Source organism: Pongo abelii, chromosome 23 (assembly GCF_028885655.2).
Source record: "Pongo abelii isolate AG06213 chromosome 23, NHGRI_mPonAbe1-v2.0_pri, whole genome shotgun sequence".
NCBI classification, from domain to species: domain Eukaryota; kingdom Metazoa; phylum Chordata; class Mammalia; order Primates; family Hominidae; genus Pongo; species Pongo abelii.
In genome coordinates, this window is record NC_085929.1 from 47,051,768 (window position 1) to 47,066,894 (window position 15,127).

General features: G+C 40.8%; 1 protein-coding gene and 1 pseudogene across 1 annotated transcript in view; both read right to left on the bottom strand.

Annotated features, from left to right (window-relative positions):
- MRTFA (myocardin related transcription factor A) overlaps positions 1 to 15,127 on the bottom strand; it is a 216,579-nt gene that overhangs the window by 161,706 nt on the left and 39,746 nt on the right. The window lies entirely within an intron of this gene.
- LOC103888978 (large ribosomal subunit protein uL4-like) lies at positions 3,044 to 8,153 on the bottom strand (annotated as a pseudogene).

The following is a 15,127-nucleotide window of genomic DNA, read 5'->3' on the forward strand; positions in this document are numbered from 1 at the left end:
AACATTTAATCCTTCAATAGGAAAAAAAAAGTTTTCTTTGCAATTATGATTTCCAAGTTGACATAAGCCTTTAGATAAATGATGATATGGAGTATCTTTAATCAAGGCATCCCATGTATCAGAATTTCATATAGCTCTACTCAGCAAAAAAGACAGGTATCTTACCTATACAGATAACTTGGTCTTACTTGTTAGATAATAGCTTTACTAGTATATAATTCACATACTGTAAAATTCACCCTTTCGAAGTATTCAACTCAGTGGATTTTAGTGTAATTCGCAAAGCTGTGGAACCATCACTACTAGCTAATACATCTTCTTTACCTTAAAAAGAAACCCCATTCCTATTAAGTGGTCACTCTCCATTCCCCTCTCTTCCAGCCCCCAGCAGCTACTAATCTACTTTCTGTCTCTACGGATTTGCCTATTCGGGACATTTCACATAAATGGGATCATACAGTATGTGGTCCTTTATGACAGGCTTCTTTCACTTAGCATAATGTTTTCAAGGTTTATCCATGTTGAAGCATGTATTGGTACACCATTCCTTTTCATTGCCAAATAATATTCAACTGTATAGCTATACCACATTTTATTTATCCACTCATCAGCTGATGGGCATTTGGACTATTCCATTTTTTCCCTATTATGAATAATGCTATTATGAATATTCATGTAAAAGTTTCTGTGTTGGTATATTTTTTCAATTCTCTTGAGTATATAATGATGACAGGAATTGCTAGTCAAATGGTAACTCCACGTTATGCCATCTGACTTTAACACTAAGCAAATTTCAGCACTATGACATACATCAGGGTGCTGAATTCCTATGAGTTGCTTTAATCCTCTTCCCAAAAAAAATTCATCAATTTGCTCTTATTCATAGTCTAAAAAAAAACTTCCCAAAGTTACTTCCTTCAATACAGCCACAGAACGAAGCTTTCAACTTTATACATACATACATACACACACACACACACACACACACACACACCCTTCTCTATAATGTAAAGCAGTCTAACTTTGATTCCCTGGGAAACTGCACTGTTTGTTCAAAAATCAAGGTAAACTTACCTAACATATGAATACCATTAGCTCCTTTAAGGTTACAATTAAAGTTGCCCAGAACTCAGTTCATTATGTTATAGAGACACAGTATGCACATTATGGTTCTTTCTGTATGAAAAAAAGGCTGATGGCAATCTGGCCATGAGTACACAGCGGTGAGCTGAACAGTGCCCTCAGGTACTACAATGGTAAGAGTCTCATTGGAGTGAAGCAGTTAATAGATTTAGAGCACATCCATGTCTTTTGCCAAATGAGGCAAAATAAAGTAAAAAGTCTTTAACAAATGGGGCTATGAAAGAGCCTGAAAAGCCTGAGAGCTACGAAAGAGCTCTATTACTAATATTCTTCCCTGATTAAAAAAACAGAGCTTTGTTTTGCCTATAACAGACGCTATCAATCCTCCCAATAACTTGAAGGCAAATATAGTCACATGACAGCTCATTAGCATTTCAGAGAAAAAAACTACGATATTTAGTGAAAAACAAAATGTATAATAATGAAACCATAGCTCCCTATGGTGACACTAGGGGCCCAGCTCACAAACTAGGCAGTCAGAATTTTGGTAACCTTATCTTTTCTAAAGCTAAATTTTCCTGCAGAAGTGCCTCAAGCACCAAAGAAGAGGACAATTCCCCAGCTTTACCTCTGGCTGGATTAGGCACACTCAAGGCACAAAACATAACACAAGGAGAATGTTACAATTCAAGGAAAGCACAGTAAAGCAGAATCAAAAGACTCTCTAGGTCAGGGGTTCCCAACCCCCAGTCCATGGCCTGTTAGGAACCAGGCCACACAGCAGGAGTGAGTAGTGGGGAGCAACTATTACGGCCTGAGCTCCGCCTCCTGTCAGATCAGCAGCGGCATTAGATTCTCATAGGCAGCATTAGATTCTCATAGGAGCACAAGCCCTATTGTGAAATGCACATACAAGGGATCTAGGTTGCACCTTTCTTATGAGAATCTAATGCCTGATGATCTGAGGTGGAAGAGCTTCATCCCAAAACCTTGCCCCCCTGCCTCAGTCCATGGAAAAACTGTCTTCCACGAAACTGGTCCCTGGTGCCAAAAATGTTGGGGACCACTACCCTAGGTGGATCATAAGATCGTAACCACAGAGCAGTTCACAGAAAGTGCACAGGATGAGGTGCTCATCTCCAGTTTTCATCCCCATGTGGCATATATAGTATTTGTCATCTGCATAGTACTTTGTATGTCCAGACTATTTTATAATCACAATTCTGGAATTATTTCATCACAATAATCGAGTGTGACAGATTAAAATTTACTGTCCTTCTTCTAAGCATTCAGATTACAGTAGATGGGAAAAAAATCAGGATGGCAGAACAGAAAAACACACTCTTGTAAGGTCTCAAAACCTTGTCAAAAAGATGATAGAATTTCTGAATTTTAGGGTTTGAAGAAATCTAAACTATCCAATGGTTTCAGATGCTAAGAAACTAAAGCTCTGAAGGGTTGTAAGCAATTTGCCCAAGGTCTCCAAATAAGTAAGTGGCAAAGCCAGGAAAACCCAGACGTCATGACTCCCAAGTCAGCCTTTCCATACATACAACCATAGTGTCTTTTCCAAAAGCAAATAATAAAATAGATGCGGAGGATCCTGAGCTGTCTGGCTCAGCACATTATCTTGTCTTTCAAAATGCTAAGTCTCAGCCAGGCACAGTGGCTCACGCCTGTAATCCCAGCACTTTGGGAGGCTGAGGCAGGAGGATCACCTGAGGTTGGGAGTTTGAGACCAGCTTGACCAACATGGAGAAAACCTGTCTCTACTAAAAATACAAAATTAGCCAGGTGTGGTGGCGCATGCCTGTAATCCCAGCTACTCGGGAGGCCGAAGCAGGAGAATCACCCAGGAGGCAGAGGTTGTGGTGAGCCAAAATCGCACCATTGCACTCCAACCTGGGCAACAAGAGTGAGACTCTGTCTCAAAAAAAAAAAAAAAAAAAAAAAAGCCATGTCTCTTGAGCTGGGCACAGTGGCTCCAGCCTTAATCCCAGCACTTTGGGAGGCTGAGGCGGGTGGATCACTTGAGGTCAGGAGTTTAAGACCAGCCTAGCCAACATCGTGAAACCCCATCTCTACTAAAAATACAAAAAATTAGCTGGGCGTGGTGGCGGCATGCCTGTAGTCCTAGCTACTTGAGAGGCTGCGGTGGTAGGATCACTTGAACCTGGGAGGTGGAGGTTGCAGTGAGCCAAGATCGCACCACTGCACTTCCAGCCTAGGCAAAAGAACAAGACTCAGAAAAAAACAAAAAAGTCAAGTCTCTCCTCATATTCACTTACCAAAAAACAAAAATATTACAAGTCCAGAGAAGTAATCACTTCTGCCAATCTGAAGGGAAGAGGAAACAAGGCAGTCCAGGCCTCAATGCTGCTGAGCAGGAGGGCTCCATGGTATAACTTGTTCTAGATGTCTGAGGTCGATGATTACTACTTTAATTTTTAACTTGTATGTAAAACATTATATAAACTTTTTTTAAAATCACATAGGCTAAATTTATAATAAAAAGTTATATATGCTGTAGGATTCCACTTATATGAGGTACCTAGAGTGGTCAAAATCACAGACACAAAGTAGAAGGGTAGTTTCCAGGGGGAAGGAGGAGGAGGGAATAGGGACTTATTTGTTTAATGGCTGTAGAGTTTCAGTTTTACAAGCTGAAAAGAGTTCTGGAGATGGATGGTGATGACAGTTGCACAACATTATGAATGTATATAATACCACTGAACTATACACTTAAAATGATTAAGATGGTAAATTTCATGTGTATTTTACCACAATAAATGAAAGTGGGGGAAAGAAAGTAATAGTGAAGACAACATGACCAGAATAACATTTTAAAAGCATCAATTAGACAGCTAAAAGAACAGAGCTAGGTGATGGCAGGGGATGAGAGTTAGCAGAGAATGCAATTAGGAGGTTACTGGAGAAGTCTAGGAGAGAGATGAAGGTGGCTTAGCCAAGGGCAATAGTTGAACAGAGAGATATAGTAAGACTTGGGATATATTTTAAAGCCTGAGTTAAAATTTCATGAACATATATCCTAACACAGTATTTTTAACTGCAATTCATAATACACTGGTCACAGAAGCAATTTCCTACGCCAACATCAACATCTTGCAATTAAATAAAATGGAATAAAATAGAAACGAGCAGATTGCACTGCACCTAATAAGGGTAAGTATTATTTCATGAAACTTTTGTTTTAGATATCGATATACTTATGTGTGTATTGGGTCTCAAAGTAAAATACATCTTGAACGATGAACCACAGCCAAAAATGTTTGAGAAACATTACCCTAGAGACTGATAAAATGGTAGGTGGAAGTTGAGAATAATTATTTTTTTTAAATCTTCGTCAAAGTCCTTACTAGGCTCAAGTGAAACAAGCTACAACAAGTTAAATTACATACCTAATAAAATCTTATTGATCTGCCAAACAAATACATCATTTGCTCTTTAAAAAAAAAAGAAGAAGGAAAGAAAGAAAGAACAGTACAAACAATAATCAGGCATCACTGGAATGCAAGGCACAAATTGTATTATTTCCATCAACCATGAAGATACAAAGATTACTAAAGGAATAATGCCAATCTTCTTTAACCACTAAACCACTCTAGCCATTCAACTACTCAATTTTAGAAGTTACACCCTACCAAAATACATTCATAATGGCAAACGCCCTCAGAATCTTCAGGAAAATACCTTACTCTCCCAACTGAGAAAATATGGCCTAATTCCCCTTGAATAATTCAGCGATTACATACTACAGCGCTGAAGGATTTGTTCAAAAAGCTTCCTGCCATGAGCAATCACTCTTTTTTCCATTGATCAGGTATTTATTAAAAATAAGCTGTCCAAAATTATTTGACCTTTATGGAATAAACCAACAAGTTCATGCAGCAGGCTTTGTTTCCTCTGTGGTAGGTTTCTTTTTCAGCTGCTGATGTCTTGGTTGGTAGCTGCTGCCCTTTTTCCCACCAGAGGTTTCTCCTGCTTAACAACAACAACCTTCTTTCCTTTCTTCCCCACCACAGGCTTCCTGACTGCAACCCCCTTTCTCGTCTGATTTGGCCTCTAGTGCTGCTGATGATGCTGCTGCTGCTGCTGCTGCCGCTGCTGCCGCCACTGCCTTATCCACCTGGAGTTTGTGATTGCTGGCCCGGCAAAGACTGGTGTTGCAGTGCATGGTCTTTGCATATGGGTTTAGCTTCAACATGATTCTCAGGTTTTCCAGGAGGTTCGTCCTCAGGACTCTACGATGAATCTTCCTGCAACGTGCTTGAAGGGCTTTGGATGTCTGGACTTTTCAAGATTCTGCTAAGGCCTATATTGATCATCTTGTGCATGGAAAGATTGCAGTTACTCTTGAGGAAGAAGCTTTACACCAAGTGCCACACAATTGTCTAACTTCTAGAAAGCACTTTCAGTCCAAATGCAGAAACGTCCCACATGCCCATCAGGAGCAAGTTTCAAAATGTTCAGTTTGCTTACATTAAGCAGAGTAATTCTAGGAATGTTTCTGAAGGCTTTGACAATATGATCATCTTCATTATAGACGACGCAGGGTCCCTTGCGCTGGATACAATGGTTTCTCATTTTGCACTTGCCAGCTCTCATTTGCTGACAGGCATAGCCCTTTTTTTTTTTTTTTAATCACTCCAGGCTTTAAGTTTCTCAAGTGGCAAAACAGCCTCCTTGATTGTCTTGTAGCCTTAACTTTATCTCTGACCACCAAAAAAAGTTCAGAAACTTCCTTAATATGATGACCTGTAGACATGACCAGCACTGGTAAGGCAGAGGCAGCCAGGGGAGAAGAGATAGCATATGGTTTTTTGGACTGTGTTCACTCTACAGTGCCAACAGTGCCAGGTTTTGGTTGGTGCAAACATGTGGCCTCCATGACAGATATTTCCAAAAGCACCCTGGCCAAAACAGTGAGTCCTACCACCTCAAACTCTGGGAATTTGAGACCCAACTCTGCCAGTACCCCAAGATTCAGCACTGGTCTGACGACCTGCTAATTCACTAACAAGATAGGGCTGTCTGTTGTTTTTGTGCAAGTTGGTGTGAACAAAGTTCACAATATCTGGTGGAATGGGAGCCTTGAATACAGGAGACAAAGTGACATTTTTGCCAGATGACTCCCCTTTTTCAGAGTACACTGATAACAGTGGATCAGCACATGCCATGGGAAGGTGAGAAGGCCACGCTCCAACTTTTTTTTTTTTTTTTTTTTGAGACGGAGTCTCGCTCTGTCGCCCAGGCTGGAGTGCAGTGGCGCAATCTCGGCTCACTGCAACCTCCGCCTCCCAGGTTCAAGCGATTCTCCCGCCTCAGCCTCCTGAGTAGCTGGGATTACAGGCATGCGCCAACATGCCCAGATAATTTTTGTATTTTTAGTATAAATGGGGCTTCACCATGTTGGTCAGGCTGATCTCGAACTCCTGACCTTGTGATCCACCCGCCTCAGCCTTCCAAAGTGCTGGGATTACAGGCGTGAGCCACCATGCCCAGCCTCAACATTTTTTTATAACTAAGATAAAACATTATCTACTGATTTACCAAAGTATTTAGCTTAATTTCACAACAGTGAAGCTACTGGCATTTTGGGTGAACAATTCTGAGTTTTCTCCACCAAATGCCAGGGGTGCATCTCCCACCCACAGTCACTTAACAACCAAAAACGCCTCCATACTTTTCCAAATACCCTTTGGATATATGGTACCTTCCCCATTGAGAACCACTGAAAAATTTAGTTGGTAACTGTACTTAGATCAATAGATTGCCACTTAATGAACTGTGGCCTCCAATTCAGGTCAGAGATGTAAGGTAGTAACAGCGCCTTGAATTTAACCATTTCCAACGTACACATTAAGATCATATAGTCTGGGCCAGATGCATTGGCTCACACCTATAATCCCAATGCTTTGGGAAGCCGAAGGCAGAGGACTGCTCGAGCCCAGGAGTTTGAGACCACCCTGGGCAACACGGCGAGACTCCATCTCTACAAAAAATTTAAAAATTAGCCAGGCATAGTGGCACATGCCTGCAATCCTAGCTACCGAGGAGGGTGAGGCAGGATGACTGCTTGAGTCCAGGAGTGCAAAGCTGCTGTGAGCTATGACTGCGCCACCGCATTCCAGCCTGGGGCAACAGAGTAAGGTCTTGTCTCAGGAAAAAAAAAAAAATCATATAGTCTGAGGTAGAAATAATATTTACCATTTTTTTCATAGCACTACGCAGTGCCGAAATGTTATATTCAAAGTAATATGCAGCAAATGTAGACATGGTTGGGGGGTGTATGGTTAACATATGGATCCTACAAGTATCCTAAAAAAGTGAATCTAAATCTCCCCCCAAGATTGGGACAGAGACAATTACAGTAGGAATGTCTATGATTATTTCCTTGAGCAACGTCTATGAGGTACATTTATATGTTTATGTATACATGTACAGCTTATAAAGGAAAAAATCACTGCCTACTACGTGACAAGTGTTATCAGACTGAGAAGAATAATATACAGGCTTACCGAACATCTGTGACCAAAAAAAGTGCCAAATGCCTATTTAATCCTCATAAAAACGTACGACATATTACTATTCTATTTTACAAAGCAGAATAGTGAAGTACAGAGAGGTTAAGTAACTGCTGAGCCAGGGTTCAAACCCAGATAACTCCAGATCCCTCAGTAAGAGCTGTATTGTTCCAAGGGATACATGAGAAGACTGGAGGAAGGAATTTTAAAAGCAGGAAAGAACTTGTCTGAAAACTATGAAAAATGTTAATAATGTCTACTAAATGCTAATAATGTCTACTAAAGTACAACTGTGAAAGGTTGTCAGCAAAAATTCCTTATGACCCAAGGAAAACCAGATTTGCATCCCAAGGCTCTTAAGCAACTGTATTTAAACTCTGCACTTAAAAATGCATATTACAAGGCCGGGCACGGTGGCTCACATCTTTAATTCCAGCACTTTGGGAGGCCGAGGCAGGCGAATCACAAGGTCAGGAGTTCAAGACCAGCCTGACCAACATGGTGAAACCCCATCTCTAAATATAAAAATTAGCCAGGCATGGTGGCACACACCTGTAATCCCAGCTACTCAGGAGGCTGGGGCAGGAGAATAGCTTGAACCCAGGAGGCGGAGGTTGCAGTGAGCTGAGATCGTGCCACTGCACTCCAGGCCTGGGCAACAGAGCGAGACTCCGTCTCAAAAAAAAAAAAAAAAAAAAAAAAGTCACATTACAAAGAAGCTTAAATTAAATGAATTCTGAACTTCATTTTTTTGCATTTTTTGCATATTGTCTTCCACATAATACTCAATTTTTAAACACTGTTAGCCAGGTTAGTTTGTTGTTCTAAGAAGATGTATTGCTACTGTGACAACTACATGGCACTTCTGTACAAGAGATATCAAAAGTAAATAATTAGTATGGCTGTACAGATTATGTATCACTAAGGGGAAAAGAGAGTTTACAATGGATAAATCTGGCAGACAGGAACTCAACCAATGATGAGATTTAACATCACCATTAATGAGACAAACCAACATGGTAGGTAAGCCTTTAAAAAGCTCCAGTGTAGCCGGGCGCAGTGGCTCATGCCTGTAATCCCAGCAATTTGGGAGGTCGAGGTGGGGGGGTCACGAGGTTAGGAGTTTGAGACCAGCCTGGCCAACATGGTGAAACCCCGTCTCTACTAAAAATACAAAAATTAGCCAGGCATGGTGGCACACACCTATAATCTCAGTTACTCAGGAGGCTGAGGCACGAGAATTGCTTGAACCTGGGAGGCGGAGGTTGCAGTGAGCCAAGATCACACCATTGCACTCCAGCCTGGGTAACAGAGCAAGACTCTGTCTCAAAAAAAAAAAAAGGAAAAGCTCAAGTGTATGACAATATTCACACCTTTTACTGAGCATCTGAATACTTATGCACAGAGCAGAATTCTCCAAATTAGCTAATACCTAGTCTGTATACACACACAAGAAATAACCAATAAATTATTCCCTTTAAAAATAAGTAAATAGCAGCCCGGCACGGTGGCTCACGCCTGTAACCCCACCACTTTAGGAGGCCAAGACAGGCAGATCACAAAGTCAAGAAATCAAGACCATCCTGGCCAACATGGTGAAACCCCGTCTCTACTAAAAAAAATTCAAAAAATTAGCCGGGCATGGTGGCACGCACCTGTAGTCCAGCTACTCAGGAGGCTGAGGCAGGAGAATTGCTTGAACCCAGGAGACGGAGGTTGCAGTGAGCTGAGATCGCGCCACTGCACTCCAGCCTGGCGAAAGAGCAAGACTCCGTCTCAAAAAAAATAAATAAATAAATAGCAAATGAAGTGAACAGAAAACCCAGAAATAATAACGAGCTCTTACTGAGAGGCCTGAGGGATTATAAAATAACAACTTTCCACTCCGGCCTGGGCAAAAGAGCGAGACTCCGTCTCAAAAAAAAAAAAAAAAAAAACTTTCAAAGAAAAAAATTACTTTGAATAAAAGCTAAATCCCTTCTTTTCAAGGTTACACTTTTTAAAAATTGTTGAGAAAATGTAATAAAAACAACAAAAGAGTGGTATGTTTGACCAGTAATAAGAAACTAATATATAAAAGAAGAGGAGGGAAGAAGACATGCAATACACAGAGTGGTGGAAAACTTCATGAGTGGAAGAAGATTAAATCTGATGCAGAACTTAATAAAATGTGCGCCTTACTTCAAAGGAAGTTAAAAAATGGTGTTTACAAGGGTTCTTTCTGGGGTATTGGAAATGTAATACTGGAGTGGGGTAATGGTTGCACATCTCCACAAAATTACCAAAAATAAACTGTACACTTCAAACAGGCAAATTCTGTAGTATATAAATTATACCTCAATAAAGTTATTTTTAAAGAACTAATATTTGTTCAACAAAGAAGGAAAAATTATATTAAGTTTATCTCACTAAACCATAAAAAGGAAGTGGCCAAGAGGAAAAGTACAGTAATTCATTCAATAGAAAAATAAAAATGGAAAAATGCATAGATTAAGAAATGTTAATGTGTCCATTTCAGCCCTTGAAAGGACAGTATAGTATCTCCAGGTAATTCTGCTGCTCTTAACCAAATTTTCTTCTCCTTTCATAGATATATGCACAAGTCCAAAGGAGAAGGAAGACTTCAGTTTAATTGCATATCACCTAGGAAAGAGGTAAACAATTTATTCTGACCCCCAATTACTGCATGACTGAAAGACACAGAGATGGTATCTCCCATGAGAGAAGAATTTCAAGAGAAAATTTAAAAACAGAAAATCAAATTCATAATTGTTTTAAAATAATGTGTGGACCAGGCATGGTGGCTCATGCCTGTAAATTCCAACACTTTGGGAGGCCAGGGTAGGAGAATCACTTGAGGCCAGGAGTTCAAGACCAACCCGGACAACACAGTGAGACCTCAGTCTCTACAAAAAAAAAAAAAATTATTTTTTTTAATTAGCCAGGCGTGGTGGCACACATCTGCAGTCCTAGCTACTCTGGAGGCTGAGGCAGAAGGATCACTCAAACCCAGGAGTTCAAGGCTACAGTGAACTGTAATTGTTCCACACTGCACTCCAGCCTGGGTAATAAATCAAGACCCTGTCTCTTAATTTAAAAAACAAAAAAAATCTGTGGAAATTTTTTTTTTCTTTTTTGGAGACAGGGTCTCACTCTGTCACCCAGGCTGGAATGCAGTGATGCTATCACAGCTCACTACAGCCTCTACCTCCCAGGCTCAAGCAATCCTCCCACCTCAGCCTCTCTAGCAAATGGGACTACAGGCACATGTCACCATGCCTGGCTAATTTTTTTTGGTGTTTTTTGTAGAGACAGGATTTCGCCATGTTGCCCAGGCTGGTTTCAAACTCCTGGATTCAAGCAATTCATCCACCTCAGCCTCCCAAAGTGCTGGAATTACAGGCATGAATTACCACACCCAGCCTGGTAATTTCTTTACAAGCATAATGACAAGAGTCAATTCCCTCAACCAGGTGAAACAACCAAATGGGGAATTTTCGTGGTATTTTTGAAGAAGATTAATTTGCATTGGCTCAGGGACTTTTGCAGAAGTTTCCCGAAACAGCAGTACTGTACTTTTTTACTCCATTTGCAGATACACAGATCAAGCAAAACTGCACCTATGAACAACCCCAATCCACAGTTGCTTTGAGCTCTGAAAATATTAACCTACACTGACCTCTCCTGCAACTTCAGCAAATCCTAAGTCAAGAGCCTCAACTTCCCAAAACAGCACAGGTGTCTCTAATTTCAAACCTGCCAGTCTCCACCCTGCCTTTGGCTAATCAGTAGCAAGCCCCCCAAAAAAGAAAAAAATTAACTCATATAATTATTTTCTTTCCTTCTCCAGAAAACAAATGAAATAACATAAAACACTACACAATTCTATTTCCTCTAAATGGCTATTACAAATAGTTCAAGACACTGAGTCACAATATTATTCACCTAGACTTGAAAAGCTGTAATATCAATGAACTTGATATATTTCAATAAAAGAACATACATGAAAATTTACAGTACAATGCCTAACTCCAGCAGGAATTCAATAAAAGTTGGTACCTTTCTTTACTTTCCATTAATTTTTATCACACGGTATTTCCATGGAATAGTTTATTACCCCAATATAAAAGTAGAACAATAGAAAAAAGATAATTTACTGACTGACCACACAGATCACACCCAGAAAATTCAGACCACTAGATGATGACAAAGGATTCATTTACAGAAGTTAAACTTTAATCTACCATCTCCTCCTCCTTCCTAGACAGCAGTGTCAATTCCAAGGCCATGTTCCTTCTGCTATAGGAAGTGGCTACACTGTTTTTCCCTGTAGCAATGTACTAATCTCTTCTTTGTGACTGAGAGAAAGCCATTCTCAAGAACCTGTGCTAAGTGTAGATGCAGCAAGAGTCCAGACAGACATCAACCCATAGAACCCCACACACAAGTTTATAGGATTCCTGGTTGGGGAGTTCTGTTTTGACTGTCAAGTTTACTCTCCAATTGAGCCAGGTCTCCTGTACCAATAAAGGGAATCTCAGCATACTTATGGTGATAGAAAACTAGAACTACACAAAGTAGCACTAGCCCTTACCCTGACAGGAAATATTCTGACAGAAATAGTTTTGCAGAGCTGCGTGAACTGCCATCTATAGCTCTTTTTGCGGGCACCTGACATAAGACAGATATATAAGCCAAAGCTCTATCTGGTGTACTTTTGTTCGGGCCCAGGAGCTTAAGATAGGAACACAGCATGCTGTGTCCAATCAAACTCTAGTGGTTACAGATGGACAGATCCTGTCATCAGTAACAAAATTTACAGTTGCCAGTAATGGCCTGGCTACTGTCTAGTCAGGTCCTTTGTTGCATTTAGTCTACCATTCACGCAGGCTACTGATTTTTAGAGTGATCAGAATAAGCTAGCCTACCATTACCCACCACCCTAAATTGGTTTACATAATGGCTCCAACACAAAAACTTCTGCCCTCAAGGACTGGATTAAAGAGGTAGGGGTATGTGTGGGTGGGTACATGTGTAAATTCATAGTTCTGTTCTAGGACCACCAAAATTTTACATTGGTTATGCTGTTTCTTAGCATCCTCTACATTGTAACGAGATACTAGATGTAGTCCACAACATTAAACCACAGGACAGACCATCAAGAGGCATGATGAGTGAGACTGAAAAAGATAATGTTTCCCCAAACAATAGTCAAATCTGATCTACTCTAGGTCAGTATAAGTGAAGATACTAACGACCACATTAGGAAAGGAGGGAGGGAAGAGTAAATAAATCCGGGACCTACCTTGCTTACAATTCCCACAGACAGATGAAACTCAATTCCATGCCAACCATACCCTCCGATCACTACAACACAAACAGAAAAATAAAAGTTCATGCAATATAAACAGTTCTTCCCATTCCTAAAAGGCATTTGGTTTCAAAGGTAAGAAGCTGTTTCTTATCTCCTTTCAATCCTCTCCATGCACACAACAGTGTTAAGAGTTCTGTCACTGGTAAAAAAAAAAAAAAAAAAAAAAAAAAAGGCCCATATAAGTGGAGTTAAATAATAGGTAACACTGATTGGGCACTTCCTATATGCTAGATACTGTTGCAAGTGCTTAAATATTAAAACTAATTCTCACAACAACTCTATGAGACAAGTGTTTTTATGAACTCATTTTATATCCAAATGACAATTGTCCTATACCTCTGAAAACTGCTCTTATTGGTGTTAATAAATGCCTTTTTTTTTTTGGACACGGAGTCTCGCTCTGTCACCAGGCTGGAATTCAGTGGCGCAATCTCAGCTCACTGCAACCTCCGACTCCCGGGTTCAAGCAACTCCCCTGCCTCAGACTCCCGAGTAGGCTGGGACTACAGGTGTGCACCATTACGTCCGGCTTTTTTTTTTGTATTTTAGTAGAGACGGGGTTTCACCATGTTGGCCAGGATGGTCTCAATCTCCTGACCTCGTGATCCACCTGCCTCAGCCTCCCAAAGTGCTGGGATTACAGGTGTGAGCCACCGCGCCCGGCCGAGAAATGCCTTTTAAATAAACATAGGCAATCTCTACCACCGTAGTTGGGTTATCGTAATAGTTTGTATGTATAAGTGTTCTACATTAATCATTTACTTCTTGAGTCCTCACAATGTGATGAGCACTAATGCCAGGTGCTGAAGAGGATTCATTCTCTTCCCTTAAGGAGCTGAGAAACCAGCTAGACAGATCAGACAAAACAAAACACAGTTCAAGAAATGGAAATCCTTATTATGAGGCATAATACAGCCTCTTTGTGCAATCATTCACAGTAAAAAAAAATCAGTAAGCTCTGGGGAAAAGGGAGGAAGGCTTTACATAAGAGATGCTCTAAAGCTGGACCTTTAAAAATAAGTTAGATCAGCAAAGAGTGGAGAAAGTCTTTCCAGGAAAGGAAAAGAGAACAAAGACATAACAGAGACAGAATCAGTGGTATATCTAAAGTCTTTTTTTTTTTTTTTTTTTTTTTTGAGATAAGGTCTCACTCTGTTGCCCAGGCTGGAGTGCAGTGGCATGATCACAGTTCACTGCAGCCTCAACCTCCTGGGATCACATAATTCTCCCATCTCAACCTCTCAAGTACATGAAACCACAAGCACACACTACCATGCCCAGCTAATTTTTGTATTTTTTATAGAAATGGGGTGTCACTATGTTGCCCAGGTTCGTCTCAAACTCCTGGGCTCAAGCCATCCTCCAACCTTGGCCTCCCAAAATGCTGGGATTACAGGCATGAGCCACCATGCCTGGCCCTGAAGCCTTTCATAATCTGATCCCACCCAGTCTCACTAGCCTTTGCTCTCTGGCCACTAATGTCCCTCCTCCTCCCCATTACCCACACCAAACTTCCTCCTAGAACATACTGTCTTTGATAGTTCTACTGTTTCTCCTACTACCTAGAATGTTCTCTTTTCCCTGATGGGTAACATTAATCCTGGCACTCAAAAAAAAAAGCCTCTGTTGTAAATAATTTTTATTATTTAAGATCCAACTGAGGCTGAGTGCCATAGCTCAGCTGGAAGAAGAAAGAAAAATATAAGAAAATCAATTTAGAAGTTTGACTGTTTTCAAAAAAGGAGGGGAAAGAAACAATTCCCAATTAAATAAATGAACCGTGGTTTTTAAGAAGTCCACCTCAGTAGATATGGTTACATATACCCTCAAACTGAACACCTATGAAAAGTGCCTGTAATCCCAGCACTTTGGGAGGCCAGGGTGGGAGGATCACTTGAGGTCAGGAGTTCAAGACCAGCCTGGCCCCATCTCTACTAAAAATGCAAAAATTAGGCTAGGCGCAGTGACTCACGCCTGTAATCCCAGCACTTTGGGAGGCCAAGGCGGGCAGATCACTTGAGGTCAGGATTCAAGATCAGCCTGGCCAACATGGTGAAACCCTGTCTGTACTAAACACAAAATACAAAAATTAGCTGGGCGTGGTGGCGTGTACCTGTAGTCCCAG